The 19,251-nt window shown below is 41.9% G+C and overlaps 1 long non-coding RNA gene across 1 annotated transcript in view; it reads right to left on the reverse strand.

Annotated features, from left to right (window-relative positions):
- Positions 1-3,348: 3,348 nt before the first annotated feature.
- The window catches only part of LOC144586606 (uncharacterized), a 50,567-nt gene continuing 34,664 nt past the window's right edge, over positions 3,349-19,251 (reverse strand). Inside the window, exon 2 of the long non-coding RNA XR_013541526.1 lies at positions 3,349-3,471. This is a non-coding gene — a long non-coding RNA (uncharacterized LOC144586606). The remainder of the gene's footprint in view (positions 3,472-19,251) is intronic.

A 19,251-nucleotide genomic window follows, 5' to 3' on the forward strand; every position in this document is an offset into this window, starting at 1 on the left:
TTATTATTATTATTATTATTATTATTATTATTATTATTATTATTATTATTATTATTATTATTATTATTATTATTATTATTATTATTAATTGAACATAAGGAAGAACTTCCTGATGGTAAAAGCTGTTCAGCAATAGAATAGACTATGGTTCTATTAAACTCTCATGTTTTTGTAGCCAAAAAGGAGCACTGGGAGGAAGTGGGCTCTGGAAAACATCATGGGTGGCCAGGTGGAGGACTTAATTCCATCTCCCAGGATATTTGAAATTCTTTGAGGCAGGATAGCTCCTCCTCCTGCTCTTGAGAGATGGGGGTCATTTCTAAGCATGTTATTTAAAAATGCTTTGTACAAGGAGATGTGATTATTAGTTTTCTCATTAAAAAAACATTGTGCAATACAAAGCAAGTATAACACTGCAGTAAAACAAAACAATATACATTTAAACTAGTTTCCCTAGTGCCTAAGAGTTACATACAGGCACAAGCAAGTCTATCCCTGTTTTTGTTGGGAAAGGTAGGTGTCAGAGGGGGGCAATTTGACATGCAGAATCTAGGCCAACAGATGCCACAAGGCAGGACCCCATGTCCCAATCTGATTCTCCTCTGCATTTTCACTCAAAACAGCCTTTTCTTGTGAAAAACATTCACAGGGGCTTATATGCTTTTTAAAAATGCAAATATGCGTGTTACCAGCCAAAAGAGAAATTTCTTCTTGCCAAAAGAAATTCGTATACTTTGTAGGTAAAATTGCCAGTGTCTTTGGAAAAGAAGAGGTTTATTATGAAAATACGTCATTGTTCCAGCTCTATGCAAGACGACAGTTTTAAGAGTTACTTGGAGGCTTCAGTGTCATAAATCTGTAATGAAGTAAAGCGATGTTTCTCACAAAAATACATTTCCTAAAGTGATTATTCTTCAGTGCAGATGAAAAAAGGTGCAAGCATTATCATGCATGATTTCACAGGCAATATGAAAAGCAATGCAATTACATTTATGGCCACTGATAAGGTGCTTGCTTGATAATCACTGGAGGTCAAAAGTTTAAAACTCACACAAGAACAAGCACTGCACATTAAAAACGATATTTAAAAATGTAACACTGGATTCAGACTACAATAATTCTTACTTTGTCTGGACTATATATGTGTGCATATATATATTTCTACCCAAAGTTATCTGAGTACTTAAAGAGTTCCCCATTGTCATTTGTTTTATTTATGTCAGGAAGCTAAATGGGGACAAGCCATGCAGATTTTCTCAAACTTGTCTTTAGAAACACATATAAAAAGATAATAAATATTAATTGAGAGTTTTGTGATTCCATCTGTATTTGATAATCTCTTTTTTTATAATCAGAGGCTGCAATCTTGTACCCACTTACCAGTGAGTAAACAGGGCTTCCATCTAAGTAGGCATACACAGGATAGTGCTGAAAGAAAATCAATTGAAATATGATATCGAAACATTTCCTTGTTTTTAGTTGATAAAGAAGAGCTGATGTATGGTCTATGAACCCTGCGTCAAAACCATAAAATGCCAGGAATACATCCTAGAACTCTATAGCGATGGTATGGTTATGGTTTCGAAAGCATGAACTGGACTTTTCTGAGCAGTATTCAAAGGAGGGCCAAGCTCCTTCTTCAGGAGGTAACCAATAATAGACATTGGGTTGGGCCCCTATGAGTGATCAGTGGAGTTCTACTTGTGCAAGTAGCGGATCTCTGAGGAAATACTATCATGGGAGAGCAAATGGGTTAATTGTACAAAGTACACACTCCACTTACTGTCCCAGTTTGAGCCCTTCCTCTCCTCTCATTACAAAAAACAAAGGGAAGAAATCAAATTTCAAGACCACAAGATAACTTAAGGATGTTCCTGGATCATAAAGTCACACACTCATAGCTGGAATATTTTCTAACGTTTCCTTCTCTGTGTAGACATTTGCAATTTTGGAAAGCATCTCTTACAAATTGTCTTGAGTGCGGGGGGCTTCTGAAGAGTGTAGGACGAGATAAAGTGGTCTGCCAGGGGAGAAGAGAAACACCTTAAACCGAGCCTTCACCCTAAGAAATGTTACTTTAAGAAAGTTCATGGAAAGAGCATTTGCCACCCTCTCCCCTCCTCACAGAAGCTCTCACAGTATCCCATTCATGTTGCTCGGGAGGCCCCTGACTTTCTGGGGAATGAAGAGATGGCTGCAGAGTAGGAAAAAAGATGTGAAACTTTCCTTCTGTCACTGAGAATCTCAGAATCCAGGCCTAGATAAACTAAAGTATCAATGTACTGAAGGGAAGTGAGTTTGTATTATAGTACAGAGAAAAACTACACAATGAAATTTCAGCAGAAGATATGGCTAGATGGGCAGCAAAGGTCAAAAACTGACCCTTTGAATATATTCAAGAATGCACAGCAAAACAGAAGTCTACTTTAAGATTATTTATTTATTTATTTATTTATTGGATTTATATACCGCCCCATAGCGCTACAAGCACTCTCCGGGCGGTTTACAATTTTAATTATAAAGGCTACACATTGCCCCCCCAGCAAGCTGGGTACTCATTTTACCGACCTCGGAAGGATGGAAGGCTGAGTCAACCTTGAGCCGGCTACCTGGGATTTGAACCCCAGGTCGTGAGCACAGTTTTAGCTGCAGTACAGCGTTTTAACCACTGCGCCACGAGGCTCTTAAGATTAGTTTTGTCATTGGCCTCTATAACTCAACATCTACAGATAACAAGCACATAAATTATTATAATTACTTCCTTTGAAATCCAAATGTGTAGGGGGCACCTACTGTCCTTGAATTCTCCACATTTGTGGCCAATGGTGGTGACATGAATAATGCAATTGGTTTTTATTTGTACTCACTAATTGTCACTTTTTTGTATTAAAGTGGCAGTTGTGTGTTAGTTTAGATGGAAAAATCTATTTTCTAATTATAATATGCACATGTGTATGTGTGTTCTGTCAGTCAAGTCAGAACTTATACAGTATTATCCCTAATAGGTCTTTCAATATAAGTGAGATATTTAAGGAGTGAATTTCCAGTTCCACTCCCCCAGTGAGTTTCCATGGCAAAGTTGGGATTCAAACCTTGTTCTCCAGAGTCCTAGTCCATTACTCTATCCACTACAACACACTGAGAATCCCATAACATGCAAGAGCCAAATATGATTATCAAATTCAGGTTCTGGGTTACAGCTGTAGAACTGTTGGGAATTATGAAGGAAGGCAGGTATTGCAGGCTGAAGCTTTATTAGTCACTGTGATTTTTTTTTCCAGCAGGGACTGCAGCTGAAGAGGAAGCAAGTCCTGATTAAATTCACATTGCATAACAGATTTCAGTTGTCCACTGTGATCTTGAATTCAGTGCCAGTTTAAGCTTTATTCAACATCTGCTCCTCAAACGACACATAATACTTGCTCTGAGTATAGAATTAATTTCCTCTGTTTTCTCCATGTTCCTCATGACCTGTCCACCAAAACAAAGCATTGCATTTTTAGGTGACTGAAAACAAAAAAAATCTTGAGATTATCACAGGTTGGCTGTTGTTTGGTACAGCTTTTGGTTCAGCTTTTAGAGCAATGTAATCTTGCTATGTAATTAGTTGCCACTTGTGCTTGATCTTAAATGCAGTTGCTTTCTTAGTGAAAAACCAACTGCAAATCACTGTTTATGAAGCTGGCTTGTATTCAGTAGCCATTATTAACAGTAACTTTAATGTATGGTTTAGACCAATGGTCCCCAACCTTGGGCCTCTAGATATTCTTGGACTACAACTCCCAGAAGCCTTCACCACCACCTCTGCTGGCCAGGGTTTCTGGGAGCTGAAGTCCAAGAACATCTAGAGGCCCAAGGTTGGGGACCACTGGTTTAGACAACACACAAAACTATGGGAAATCTAAAATAGAAATAGGAGTTTCGAACTCCTACTGACAGCCATTGGGAGCCCCACAGCCATGACCTCACAACCTTCTGCTGGAGAGAGGTTTTAGGGTTGTTTATATAATGTTAAATCATGGTTTATCATTACATTCAAATGTTGATTTTCAGTTGTTTCTGATGTATTCATCGTACCTCTACATCTGCATACAAACACAATGAAAGCCCTGCATCTGGTTTATATGTAATATTAGCTGTGTCGGCCTTTTGTGATTACCAAAGCAGCTTTAGGTCAGAGTTGGCTTTCTTCTATGAGAAAACAATCATTTTGATCTTAAAGAACTATGTCAATATTTCACTGGAAGGCTTTCTCGAAATGTCACTATTTCTATATTCTCAATGGCTTTCTTTATTGCCTGTCTGTGTAATTTCAGTTTTGTAACATTCACAGACAGCTTGATGCTGAAGGGGTGAGATTGCCCTTTAATGCTTTCTCCAAATGTTGATAGTTGAACAGTCCGTACTAATTGGCAACACCTTTGCACAGCATACATCTTCACTATCTGTAAATTATCTTAATTTAAATGAAACATTCCCCCTGCAAAGTAATTACACTTCAGCAGCAAAGTTGTTAACTGGCTTTTACAGAATCCAAGAGCAAAAATAATGCAGACAGAACAACATCAGGAAACAGCAACCTTTCTTCAACCTAAGGCTTCCATCAGAGCTTGAGAAAATTACTTTTTTTTGGACTCCAACAGGCCAGGCTGGTTTGGAAATCTGGGAAGCTGTAGTCCAAAGGAACTTTCTTAAGCTTCTAGCATTCCCAGTCAAAAGAAGTTGTGTAGCTCTACTTGAAGAGTTTTTAGTTTTACTTTTTGGTTGAAAAGCAAAAGACAGAAGAAGTGGTAGGGCAACGCAGACGGTTTTAAGAGCAAGATCACATCATCCATGAAGTGTTGTGAAATGAGGTATGGTGATAGCATGGTATAAAAGACCCAAAGGAGAGTATCTTGACATTTTTTAAAAAATCACTTCCCCCCACCCCAAAAAAAACATTTTCTCAACAGAGAAAATTTACAGACTTAATGGAAACGTGGTCTGGGACTGAACTTCTGTATATTTTAGACAAGCATGCTAAAATTAAGAAATGATTTCTTCTTTCTCAAGGTTTTGAATACATACTAGAAATGCATATGTCTTTGACTAGAATATACGAACTAATCCCATGAGATGATTCTGAGTGAAGAGCACCCACGTTGGTCTGTTACAACCAAAACAACAAGGAGCTTGAAGGCACATTAAAGACTAGGAAGTCCTTTAAGGCACAGGGTTTTTTTTGGTGAACAACAGTCCTTGCATCAGACACATGGGATGGAGCCCCAACAGGCATACTGTATACTTAAATTGATGCTTGCTCTGTATGTGTGTGTATGTGTGATCAAAATACAAAAGGCATTAGAATAACATCTATCTATCTATCTATCTATCTATCTATCTATCTATCTATCTATCTATCTATCTATCTATCTATCTATCTATCTATCTATCTATCTATCTATCTATCTATCTATCTATCTATCTATCTATGTCTGTCTGTCTGTCTGTCTGTCTGTCTGTCTGTCTGTCTGTCTGTCTGTCTGTCTATTTTTCCCTGCCTTTCTCCTTGAAAAGGGCCCAAGGCAGCTTAGAACTTTCAAAGACCATATTTAACAATACTTTCAGACTGTTAAGTACCTTTCCACAGGGCACCATACAAAGATGAGCAGTGAACCATAAATGGATGAGCAGAGATGGGACTAGAGGAAGGAAGGATCAGCAAAGGGAGGACCAGAGGAAAGAAGGGGAGCTGTGGGATGGAATGCAACTCAGATTGCACCCTGTTATTGTTGTTGTTTAGTCGTTAAGTCATGTCTGACTCTTCATGACCCCGTGGACCAGAGCACGCCAGGCCCTCCTGTCTTCCACTGCCTCCCGGAGTTGGGTCAAAGTCATGTTGGTAGCTTCGATGACACTGTCCAACCACCTCGTCCTCTGTCGTCCCCTTCTCCTCTTGCCTTCACACTTTCCCCAAAATCAGGGTCTTTTCCAGGGCAACACCTTTGTGTTGGGCAACACTATTTATATTGCACCCAGCATAAATAGCCCCGTGTAAGGGTTGATTGCAATTTCAAATGTGATACAGGCTTTGAATCAAATCATAGCAAAGCCAAATTGGAACAATTCTTGCACCCCCCCCCCAAAAAAAAAAGCTTTTGGAGGAAAAGGGACTGCACCAGTTCAAACCAGTCAGTAAAAATACTTTGAATTCATTTGTTTTATAAAGTGGAGCAAATCCTGCATTATTTGATGACGTGGTCACACTCTAACTCTCAATCATGGTCCTTTAAAAGTTGTTGGGAGGTCACCAGATAAGCAGATTCACATATATAGTGATGATGAAACTTCTTTGTCCAAGCCAGGAGGAGTAAAAGACAGAGTTTAACTTCTGGATGGGAAACTGAAATCGGCAAGTCCAAATGGAACAGAAATGCAAAAATTACAGGCAGAAGAAATCCCTGAACAGGAGTTGGGTGATAACACATAAGAAGACTGCACAGGGATAGAAACAAGTATTTTGAGGATAAGCTGAATATATTTCTCTCACCTAACCCATAGGATAAAACAGAGGTTGCTAGCACCATGTTCCAGAAAGTGTGCTATGTGGTTTAGTTTTGTTTCATTTGACCAGCCCATAATTCTGCTCAATGTATTAGCCACCTCATCCTTGAAGATTTAAGGGAAGTAAGAATAAGACCACATAATACAATCACATTGTAACTTATTTTAAAATAATAATATCACCAACAGGAATACATACATAGGAATTATTGACATGTTGCTAGAAATACTGGAATCCTTTCTTCATGACTTTTTAATGCACTTTAAAGAAGCTTAGGATCCACAGGTACCCTCTTGTTCATGAAACAACTTTTCATTAAATATGATACAGGTCAAGGCAGTAAAAGATAGCCTTGCCAATCATGCACACATGCAATCCCCCGTCCTTGCATACAAATCTTGCACATGAGATGAAATCAGTTCTAATAACACACATGCTACACCATTTAAAAAACCCCTTTATGTACTGTTTCTAGGGATGTGAGGATCACTCTACAGGGAGCGTTTAAATAGATGGACTGGCATTAATAAACACGTGTCCCTGTCTGCCTAATAAATTAATACACAAAATGGACCTAAGAACTGGTCACATGTACTTCAATAGATAATGTTTTTACAGTTATGCAGTTTTCCATCAGTAGATGGCCATATTGTCTTCTCATTTCTCTCTCTCTCCCTTTTGGTTCATTAAAACAACCTTTGTAACAGAATATGTTCTGTGTTGGTCCAATGTGTATTCCTTTTTTAAAAAACTCTTTTACGGAATCAGATGGAGAGGGCAAAGGACTGCTCCCAGAATGGTCTGGTAGTCCAGATAGGCGGGGTATAAATCAAATAAATAAATAAATAAGCGCATCAAAACCTTTTCCGGCAAGCTCCCTGCACAAGAATGGGAGGAAGAAAAGCTGTTCTTTTGACCCTTCCCCTCAAAGGCTATCACCTTTCCAACCATGTCCCCCCCCCCATTTCTGTTTGATTAAAAACTATCATGTTGCACCAAAGCAAGAAAAAAAAAGAGGCAGCAGGATCCTTCAAAGTCATAAGGGCTTGTCTGTTAACCGGAGCATTTCTGAAATAAGGTCACTTCAGTTTAAATGCCTGTCAAGTGAATTTCAGAATTCTTTTCCAGTGTGGTTTTTAAAGCAGAGCTTTGTTTTGTAATTATGCACGCAGTTAAGCACTTAAGAGGTCAAAAGCTAGGTAATGGTAAATGTTTGTCAGCAACACCCCCTTTCTATTTTGTCCCCATGCAGTGCATGCATTATATTTCATCAGACCAATATGTGCTAGATGATATTTAACAGGCATTCTCTTTCCTGTGCCCTTCAAAAAGCTCTCAAGACCTTGATGTGCATTGGACAGTCATTAAAATAATAGCTGAGGATGGGCATCACTGTGGTTAATAAGCATTTCACAAATTACAGTGCAGATGACTGATGATAGGCTTCTGACTCTAGGCTGTATCTACACAGACATAGCAGCTTGATGCGTTTTTCAGTACTATGAAATTCTGGGATCTCTGGTTTGGTGGGGTACTTCGAATTCTGTGCTGTGTTCATAGGACAGCATTGGAACTCTGTGGCATACAGTTCTAAAGCCCCTCACTGAACTAGAAATCCAAGAATTCAACGGAGTGAAAATACAGCAGTTAAAAGTGGAATCAAAGTGCTATATCTGTATTGTGTAGGACACAATCTATGTTTAGCCATAAATCATGCCTATTATGTGTTATAATAACATAGAATCATAGAATAATTGAGTTGGAAAGGCCATCGAGTCCAACCCCCTGCTCAGTGTAGGGATCCAAATTAAAGCAGATCTGACATACGGTTGTCCACATTTCTGTTGCATGCTTACAGTGTTGGAGCACTGACCACCTCCCAAGGTAATTAGTTCCATTGTTGTACTGCTCTAACAGTTAGGAACTTTTTCCTGATATCTGGCTTCCTAACTTGAGCCCATTATTACTCATTCTGTAGTCTGGGGTTATTGAAAACAGATGCTGCCCCTCCTTTGTGTGACTAGTTTTGAAGTATTTGAAAAGTGCTATCATATCTCCCTTCAGTCATCTTTTCTCAAGGCTAAATGTGCCCAGTTCTTTCAGTCTTTCCTTGTAGGGCTTGGTTTGCAGTTTCCTGAACATTCTTCTTGCCCTTCTCTAAACTTGTTCCCCAAGCATTATTCTTGAAGTGTGGTGCTCGGAACTAGGCACAGTACTCTAGATGAGACCTAACCAATGCCAAATAGGGGAGAACTAGTACATCACAAGAGTTGGAGATTATACTTCTGTTAATGCAGTTTAAAATAGTATTTGCTTTTCTTGCAGCCCCATCACACTGTTGGCTCTTATTCAGCTTGTGATCGACAACAATTCCAAGATACTCCTCACTCATAGTATTACTGAGCCAAGTATCCCCCCACCTTGTAACTGTGCATTTGTGGTTCTCCCCCCCCCACACACACAGGCGAATCCCTGGAAACAAACAAATGAGGCCCCCATGAAGATGGGGAGAACAATGCTGTCCTTAAGACAATACCCTGGAATGAATTACTAAAAGTAGCACTTCTTCCCAAATAAGGGTGCAGCTACATTAGCAGTGGGGAGCAAGCTAGCGTGGGCACCTTGAGAGCAGTCAAACGTGATTAGAACAATCCAGTCAATATATATATTGTCTATATAGATGCAATGTGCATTTCCCCCACCCAAAGTTTTATTCACAGTGCTCTCAGCCATGGAAGGGGCCTTGCTACTTTGGACAGTGGCTCTGTGCCATCTGTTCACAGCCAAGGATGGGACTTCTAGATCTGTGTAGGTTTGTATCCAGTGTGAGATATTCCCCTGCTGGGCTCTACAGGGGAGGATGTGCTGATAGGAGGTGGGGGTGGGGACCACCAAGAGGGTGTGTATTCCTCCTTTCCTCTTCCAGCTCTATGTAGCTTCTCCCTCCTTCTAAACGATGAACAGTGAATGTATTGGTAATGGCTGAACCACCATGATTGCCACAGAGACAAAAATGGACTTCTGCTGTTACCCCCAATTCCTTCCTCCTCTTCCATTTCTGCTCAGAGTTGCTCTGAGTACAGGTCCCTCCCTCACCCTGCTTGTTATTGGTTGTGCTGTTACCTAAAGAGCCTCTCCTCCTCTTGCGTCCTTCCTTTTAAGGATCTGTAAGAGTCATGCTTGGCATCCTATTTGCCTTCTGCATTTGTGGCAGTGCCTCCCTGCCTATGGCAATAACCTGGGGATGCAGGTGATGGGGGCGTACTGCCTCTTCCTCCCTTATCAGCACTATATAGAACTGCAGCTGGTGCTCTTCCCTCCACACTTGCGCAAACAACAACACCATGATATGGGGGAACCCCCACAATGACAGGGTGGAACTTTTGTTCCCACCTCAGATGGCAAGAAAACTTTGACTGTTGCTGTTTCCACACTAAGGAGACAGTGTAGAAATGTCATGCCCCCTTCAGCCATCTTGTAGGGGGCCTCCATACGTCATCCAGTCATTACCCTCCTGGCCATTTTCTATGTGGTTCCTTACAGTGGCCAATAGAGTCAGTTCAGAATTTCTCCTAAAAGCACAATAAATATTTAAAAATAGATACCTTTAGCAGCTCCTGTCTCTTTCTCTCTCCTCCCCAATTTTTTTTAAGAGTGTGATTTTGATGTCCACAGCAATGTACTGGAATGCAGTTTAGTGCACTTTCATTGCAAATGACATTATATGGCCGTAGTTGTTCTGCAAGTCAATCTTTTAATTATTGTTATTTATGTTCCAAATGGATTTGCTTTTCAAAGAAAAGTAAATTCAAGCAATCTAAAACAACATAATTTCTTTCATTGTGTGGAAGCCATGGGAGCGGCAGGACAGAAAGAGGAAATTCTCCCCTTGCCAATAATATAATACAATGGGGGTGATCTTTGGTAATGAAAATATTTATCTTCCCTTCCCACAGTTCCCATAGCTTCCATATGATGAAAAGGATTATTTGCAAGTCAGAAAAACTATGGGAGGGAAAGCAGATATCTTAATTACCAAAAACCCTTCCCTGCTGTCCAAAGACATAGCTATGCCAACAAGATTTTGCACCACTCTGCTAGAATAGTTGAATATCGTTATTTTTTAAAAAAGAATATTATCCCATTTATGATGTAAATATTATAACATCATAATGATATTTTTTTAAAAAAAATATACATTACAAGGCTATAAGGACAATAAAATAATAATAGGAATCATAGAATTGTAGAACAAGGAGGGATGCCAAAGGTCATTGAGTCCAACTGCCCCACCCACCATGATGCAGAAAATACACAGTTAAAACATCTCTGTCAAATGGCCATTGGCCTTCTGTTTATAAATCTCCAGTGAAGGATAGCCTACTACCTTCTAAGGCCATCTATTCCATTCATGAACAGTTCTTACTGTCAGGGGCTAAAATCCCATTGTGTAGTGACAGAAGCAAGTGTAACTTCTGGAGGTGAAAAGCTGCAACTGAAGTGATCACTGCAGAAATTACCTGTTGCATGCTGAGTCGTGTGATTCAGTACACAAGAGATAATTCTCTGGTGATTTCATAGCTTTAGGCATTTCACCTCCAAAAGTTCTGCTTCTAGTGTGGACATAATTATGCAAGAGGACGTTGGCCAGAAAGTTTGCATAACGTTTCGTTGAAATTGTCTTTTTTGTTACTTGAATCCACTGCTTTTGGTCATACTTTCTCAAACTGTGGAAAATAAGCTTGCTCCATCTTCCACATAACAGCTCTTGCAGTATTTAGAAGTGTCTGTTATATTATGTGTCACCCTACTTTTTTCTCATTCTAAACATAGCCAACTGCCTCAACTATTCTTCATAGGATTTGGTTTCCCAAACTTTCGGACCATCTTGGTCACCCTCCTCTGGACATATTCCAGCAATATTGCTGCCCTCCTTAAACTGTGGTATCCAGAACTAGTCACAACATTCTAGATAAGTTCTGACCAAAGCAGAATAGAGTGTTTCCATTGCTTCCCTTGATCTGAACACTTGTGACAAGGTTGCTGGCAGCACCCCGGATGGGATGTTGGCTCTCTCACAAACCCTAAAAGAGACAAGTGCATCCTGGGAGGGCATGGTGGAGGAAGAACTGATGGCTGCTGAGGGGGCTGGCAAATAGGTTCAGCTGGGAAAATATTGGGGGGATTGAGAGGGGGCAGGAAAGAATGGACTGTGGAAGACAGCAAGACTGTCTCAGATGGAGAAGTAACCTGGGTAGACACCCATAGAGGAGCTGATGTCCTGTCCCGAGGGGGACTTCAAGTACAGGCGGTACGTAGGAGGATCCTTGGTAAGTCAGCTTGGTAGAGTTGTGGTACTTCAAGGGCAGGGACAAGGTGGTGGCACTTGCCCTGCCAGCGTCTCTACCTCAACCAGCATCCACTTTGTGATGCAGGAAACTGATGATTCCCACTGCTCTGACCCCCAACCCAGGGCCAGCATCAGAGATGCATGCCCCAGAAAGAGAGTCAGCAGCAGCTTCAGGAGAAGTTTGAGAGTTCCAGGGGATACCACCCAGTTGCCTTTACAGAGTGTTGGAGGACCCCCAGTTGCTTAACCTTGTGATGTGTGACTCTCCCCTTTCTCCAGTGGACTTAAGTAGGAAAGGCTCAGAGAGACTGTGCCAGAGGGGCTAGCATGGGGAACTGAGCCCCTCAGGAGACTACTTACCCAGGATGAAGGAAACACAACCGTACCTCTGTATCTCCAACTCAACAAGTAATAAACACTTTGCTTATTCACGCCAGCAGTCTGGAGCCTATGGAAATAGCTTCTGGGAATACTTTGAACCCCAGCCTTGTGGCTGGTGGGGTCAAAAGCACGCAAAACACTCTACGTCTGTTGATGCAGGCTAATAGTGCATTTACTTCTTTTCCTTGCCACATCATAGTGTTCACTGGCATTTAGTTTGTGATCAAGCCAGCTGTCATCTATCCTATGTTTATAAATCTGACTTTTGCTGCTTGACTGTAGAACTTTACATTTTTCTCCTGTAGAAACTCTCTTTGGGGCAGCAAGTTGGGCCCATTCTCCCGTCTGTTAAAGCCATCTCGGATTCGGATTCTTCTAAAGTACTACCTACTCATCCAAGTCATTTGGATAAATGCTGGACAACCCTGGGCCCAGGACCAAACCCTGTAGCATCCCACCTGTCCAGAATAATGAGGAACCATTGATAAACATTGTCTGGGTACAAATGCACTCAACAGTAGTATTGTGCAGACCACATTTTACCAGTCTGGCCACAACAATATTATTAGAGCTTGCAAAATGTCCTACTAGCATCATGATACACTATACCCACAGCACTCATCTCGACTACTAAGACTGAAACTGTATCACAACCAAAGATAAGATTAATCCAGCTTGGCTTGATTTTGAGAAACCTGTGCTGGATCTTAGTAACCACCACATTCTTTTCTAATTGTTCATAGGTCGACTCTTTAATGATCAGTTCCAGAATCTTTCCTTCCATTGATGTCAAACTGGCTGATCATTAGTTGCCTGGAACTCCTTTTCTTCCCTTTTTGAAAACCAAGACAACATCTGTCTGCCTCCAGTCTTTGGGGATCTCACCTGTTTTCCAGGAATTATCAAAGATGATAGTCAGAAGGCTCTTAGATTGCAACTGGCAGTTCCTTAATTAGCCTTGATGCGGCCCATCTGTCTTGCAGACTTGAATTCATTTAAAGCATTTATGTGTTTCTATACTATCTCTTTACTTATCTTGGGCAGCAGTCCCCTCCCAATCTCCTTTACTCTAGTTATGTTGGGCAAAGTTGGTGTTCAGCAGTTCTGCCTTCTATCTTCTATTTCTCCCCACTCACCATATAGCATTCCTCTTGCTCTGAGCATAGATGAAACACCACCACCCTTCCCCCCCCCTTTTTTTGTTATTTTCAATGTCTTGTAAGTCTGAGCTCATTCTGAGCTTTAGCCCTCCTGACTCTTTCCCTAAAAATATTGGCAACACTTCTTTGTGGATTTGCCCCTCCTTCCATTTTCTATAGATGCAAACCAGGTTTCTTGAGATGTCCCCACTTTTCTTTCTTCTAGATCTATTTGCGATTACAGTGGTGCCTCGCACAACGGGCGCCTCGTAGAGCGATGAATTCGCTCTACGAGGCCGTTTTTGCGATCGAAAATGCGATCGCAAAATGATGCCCGTAAAGGCGGTAATTCACAGAGCGAAGGTCGGTAAGCTGCTCGCTTACCGACCTTCGCTTTGCGACCCGCCGATCAGCTGTCCGGCGGGTCCAAAATGGCCGCCGGAACAGCCGAAAGGGGCTGGGGCGCAGCGTTTTCACGCCCTTGGTAAGCAAGGGGAGTGCGCGAAAATGCTGCGGAAGCCCCGAAATGGCTGTGCGCAACCATTTCGGGGCTTCCGGCAGCGTTTTCGCGCGCTCCCCTTGCTTACCAAGGGCACGAAAACGCTGCGCCCCAGCCCCTTTCGGCTGTTCCGGCGGCCATTTTGGACCCGCCGGACAGCTGATGGCAGCCATTTTGGCACCCTCGTTGTGCGAGGGGAGGGCGTGAAAATGGCTGCCGGCCCCTGGGAAGCATCGCACTACGGTGAGTATTCTATGGCATTGGAACGTATTAAACGCTGTTTAATGCGTTCCAATGCCTTTTTGTGTTCTGTAGTGCAATGTTTCCAACAGCGAAGGTTAATCCGGAACGGATTAACCTCGCTGTGCGGGGCACCACTGTACTCTGTCCTGAGGCACGTATATGATGCACTCAAGATACGGATGGGAGGTGTTGCTGTTCATTTTCTTAACAGTCACTAGTAGTAGATTTAAACTTAAAAGTTGACATCCTCTAAATCTTAGTGCCCTGGGTAAAGCCCCACTTGCCTTGGCTAGTAACCTATACTTTTCTCTTTGAGCATTTCTGACCATGGAATCTCACACAGTGTTTCCTTAAGTTTATTGAAATCAGCTTGCTCAAATTCCAGAATGCACATTTTACTACTCTCAGCTTTCCCTTTCCTCACTTTCTTTCTTTCTTTCTTTCTTTCTTTCTTTCTTTCTTTCTTTCTTTCTTTCTTTCTTTCTTTCTTCTTTCTTTCTTTCTTTCTTTCTTTCTTTCTTTCTTTCTTTCTTTCTTTCTTTCTTTCTTTCTTTCTTCATAAATAAATATTTATTTATTTAATTATTTACTTATTTATTTATTTACTTAATTATTTATTTCTACCCTGCTTTTCTCCTTAAAAAAGACACAAGGCAGCATAATTGAAAGACAACATTTAAAGCTGAAAACAGCAAGTCTATAAAGATTAAAAAGGAACAAACAAATAGCACTCTGAGAAACGGTAAGCACAAGCAGTACTAAACTTACTACATTCAAAGTAGTAAGGCACAACAATCCATCTAATAATCACACTCAGGTAGCCAGTCACTGAGGGAAGGCTTGCCTGAAGAGAAAGGTCTTTGCCTGCTTGCAGAACAACAACAAAGATGGAGCCAGTCTGGTTCCCTTTGGGGGGGAATTCCAAAGTCTGGGTGCAGCAACAGAGAAGGCTCTCTCCTATGTCTCCACAGATGCACCTAATAAGATGGTGGAACCAAGAGAAAGCCCCCTCTTGATGTTCTTAACATTTAAGCTGGCTCATAATAGGAGACAACGGTCATTGAGATAGCTTGGACCCGAAACACTTAGAGCTTTATAGCATAAAAACAGCACTTTGAATTCTGCCCAGAAACAGATAGGCAACCAGTAGAGCTGCTGTAAGAGGAAGGTTTTGTGAGCCCTATAACCAGCCCAGATCAGCAATCTGGTTGCTGCATTTTGGACTCGTTGAAGTTTCCTGATCCTGACACTTTCCATTGGCAGCCCCACATAGAGGGCATTAAAGTAATCCAGCTACGATATAACTAAGGCATATGTCACAGTGGCCAGATCAGATCTCTCAAGAAATGAATGTAGCTGGCGTACTAGTTTAAATTTTGCAAATGCACTCATGGCCACTGCCAAAACCTGGGCATTCAGGCTCAGAAATTAATCCAAGAGCACCCCCAAGGGCACATCTGTGTTTTCGGGTGCGGGTGTAACCCCATCCAGCACAGGCTGAATCCCTATTGCTTGATCTGCCTTTCAAGTTACCTGAAGCACCTCTGTCTTGTCCGGATTAAGTTTCAGTTTATTCACCCTCAGCCAGTCCATTACTGACATGAAACATTGATGTAGAGCCGAAACAGCTTCTTTGGATTTAGGTGACAAGATATTCACTAGAGTAAATCTCAAGAGAGCACGGTCACTTGCACTCAGAGGTCCCACCATTTTCAGCTCACTAACCAATTTCATCCCTCTTGGTGATAACTAGATCCAGGATAACCAGATCTTGTTTATGCTTCTTCTCCTTTCTTGCAGATGAAGTTGTCAATAGGAATATTACATTTTTGGCTGAGTTGGAATTCTGTTCAGAGCTTTTCTGGACTACAGTTCCAGTCAGCAGGGTTTCCATGCTGGTGATTCTTGGACTTTTATTTTTAAAAAGGGGGGCATACTCTGCTTCTACTCCATGTTTTGGCCACCATCAATAGAATGTAGTGTCACCTTTCCCTGGACTTTTATTTTAATCTGATTCTGCAGTGTTACTTATTCTGCCTTAAAATAAAAATTCCCCAAGGAAAATGCCATTGCTATATAAAATAAACAGCAAATCAAATTTCTCTGTGGGGCAATCAGTTTTGACAGTTCTTTCCACTCTTCCCCTACCTACTGTGAAAGAATACCTGCAAATTTAACCCCTTGCTGTTATGAACTTCCTTTCAGGCAGTCCTGAGTATACACGAACAAATGTATCTTGAACTGAGAGAGAAAAGAAATAAATTTTGACTGGTGGTTGTGGAAACTTCATTCCATTTAAGCTAAAAAATAGTGGAGGCCGGAGACTCCAATATTAGTGGGGCAGTGAATGTGCTCCAGGTTTGATTCTGAACTTTGCAAGTATTATCCTCTAGACCCCAAATAGGTTTTGCACCCAGACTAAACTGTGGAGTGGAGTTATTGCCCCACTGACTTTGGAATCACCCACTTCCACTGCTCACAACACATGAAATTACCTTCCTTTGTGGGGTGTAGAGGAAGCTTTAATCAATGCATCAGTAAAACGTGGATGTATGTATGGGATATTCATATTCGTCTCTTGCAGAATGATACAAATATTGTCACCACAGATGGTCAGGCTGATTGGACTGTCCCCCCAGAAGTGGGCTGTCTACTTACAGCTTGTGCTGCGCATGGTCGTCATCACTTGCTCAATGTCAATTGTGAAAGAAGCTCAATGGAGACTTCCTTGCCTCCCTGCACTGTTGACCAATCCATCAAGGAGGCAGGATGATGAGTCTCTGCTTAGCTGCTGACTGGTCAGCAGTGCAGGGAGGCAGGGAAGTCTGGCCAGGCTACTTCTGCAATTGGCACAGCGCGAACAATGATGGACCACGTACACCATGCCACAATCAGTAAGTGGATGGCCTGGTTCTGGGGGGAGGGTCCAATTGGCCCAGCCACCTGGGGTGGTGATATATATATTCATCTTCCTCAGGAGACACACAGGGATCCAGCGTTTGTCCATAGAAAGTTTCTGTGGTCATGTGGCCAGCGTGACTACACACGGAACGCCGTTACCTTCCTACCGAGGTGGTACCTATTTATCTACTCGCATTTGCATGCTTTCGAACTGCTAGGTTGGCGGGAGCTGGGACAAGCGACAGGCACTCACTCCGTCACGTGGATTTGATCATACGACTGCTAGTCTTCCGACTTTGCAGCACAGAGGCTTTTATAGTTTAACCCACAGCGCCACCACGTCCTGCATATATACATATATGTATAGCTAAATCAATTCAATCCGGGTGCCTTTAGGCACATCTTTTTTTCCTTACTGCATGAGCCTTCTAAAAGCTCCTTCACATAACATGAGTTTTAATGCATGCTACTTCTTTCCCTTCACCTTTCTTCTAGTGGGGCAGCCTTACATTTCCTAGTGGGGCTTTGCAGCTGGCTTGGCCTTGTTCAGAGAAGCCGTTCTTGATCCTCAATACATTCTTCAGCAAGGAGAAGGTCACAGCTGGGTTGCATCACTTCAGCCCATTTCATTTCCCATCTGTCAATACGTCCCTCAGACAGATCTACCTCTCTATACAAAATAAAGCTTTTTTGTCCCCACTGGATGTAATTAAAGTAGGTTCCTTTGTAAGTGCAGTACTGACAGAAGCCTCCTCCATTGTCCTGGCAGAAAAGGAAAAAAAAAATCATTTCCCATTTCAGATTTGGTACTTCAGTGCAGGAGATGTAGCACAAACGGACTTAAAATGTCAGAGCTGCCGAGTCAAAGTATAGAACTAAGAAAATGAAAAGACTGCAACCTCCATTTTCTAGTCATGCCAATTGCTGCTGCCTCACCAATGATCCATCACTCATTTGGACTTGCATTCTGCCTCTCCAATGATCGTAATCATTTTAGTGGTTTTTTATTGTAGTCCATTCAGTACTAATGAGTTGTCATTCAGCTGTTGCTGTGCAGTCTCTCCCCCACCCTATCAAATGGTTTTAGAAACTAGGTGCAGCAGCACACTACGCAGGTTTTTTTAAAAAAAAACTTTAATTCTGGGCAGGAAACTGCAACCACCAAAGTTACTTTCCTTCATAAAGGCACATGAGGAAGATATTATTCTACTTGGGTTCCTCAAGTACTTGGAGAGTTCTGGAGACATTCTTCTAATTCAAGGCAAGGGGGGGGGGCTTCCACAGACCCTTGGAAAAAAGAGATGAGAGAGGATCGTACAATTCCACATGAGGTAAAAAAAAATTAAAATTAAAAAAGAAAACAGCGCTATCAGGATATTAGCACTACTATCACTGGAAAACAGCTTACTGTGGGAGCCTGAGGACTTTCTGAGGAATGCTACATAGCACACAAAAAATATTATAAAGTGCACTCCAGTTCTAAGCAAAAAACACCTCTGGAGCCAAGGTTCACAGACCAAAGCATCAGTGCTTTTTGGTTGGCAGAAATAATATCATTCCAACTACAGCGGATGCTGTTCTGTCCCTTCAGCGCTGTCTGGAGTCTGTACTGCAATAGATGCAGGAAAATGGGCTGAGGCTGAACTCGGACACGATGGCGGTCCTAAGGGTGGGTGGACCCACTGTCAGCAGTTTGGGAAAGTCCTCTCTTGGGGGGGGTGACTCTCACTGCGAAGAGTGAGGTTCGCAGCTTGGGGATACATCTGTACCCAGTGCTCACCATGGAAACTCAGGTGGCATCAGTGGTCCATACCACCTATTTCCATCTTTGGTGGATTGCCCATCTGCGTCCCTTTCTTGTTGTTGAGGCACTCACCACCTTGGCCCATGTGCTCGTAATCTCGAGACTAGACCACTGCAATGTGCTCTATGTGAGGCTACCCTTGAGATTGATGCGGAAACTCCAAATGGTGCAGAATGCGGTGGCCAGACTTCTTAGTGGGGTGAGGAAACATTAACATATCACTCCCACTCTGGCCGCATTGCACTTGCTGCCTGTTCGATTTGGTATTGATTTCAAAGTTTTAATGATGACATACAAAGCCCTAAACGGTTTAGGACCTTGATACTTGGCGGAACGCCTCCTCCCACCTAGATCTACTCATATCACCCAATCTAGCCAGGATGGGTGACT

Source organism: Pogona vitticeps, chromosome 2 (genome assembly GCF_051106095.1).
Source record: "Pogona vitticeps strain Pit_001003342236 chromosome 2, PviZW2.1, whole genome shotgun sequence".
Classification (NCBI taxonomy): Eukaryota; Metazoa; Chordata; class Lepidosauria; order Squamata; family Agamidae; genus Pogona; species Pogona vitticeps.